Source organism: Penaeus monodon, chromosome 29 (genome assembly GCF_015228065.2).
Source record: "Penaeus monodon isolate SGIC_2016 chromosome 29, NSTDA_Pmon_1, whole genome shotgun sequence".
Taxonomy (NCBI): Eukaryota; Metazoa; Arthropoda; class Malacostraca; order Decapoda; family Penaeidae; genus Penaeus; species Penaeus monodon.
Genome location: NC_051414.1, coordinates 39,649,318 through 39,649,585, shown reverse-complemented (window position 1 = coordinate 39,649,585; position 268 = coordinate 39,649,318).

Here is a 268-nt window from a genome sequence, read left to right as displayed (position 1 = left end):
CCCATATGCTTCTCATTATTATAATTATTATTTTTTCTAAACTCATCCTCTCTCGCCTCTTTCTCTCCACGCGACCTTTTATATTTTTTCTCTCTCTCCCCTTTTCCTTCCTTTCGTATGATGGATGAGTCATCGCGTTTTTTTCTCCTCCCTTCCTTCTCCCTCAGGTGTAGGATGATGGAGAAGCTGATACTCGCTTTTCTCATCCTACCTGACAGATGTATATATACCCCCCCCCCCCACAGCCTCTCCTTCCTCCCAGAGCATC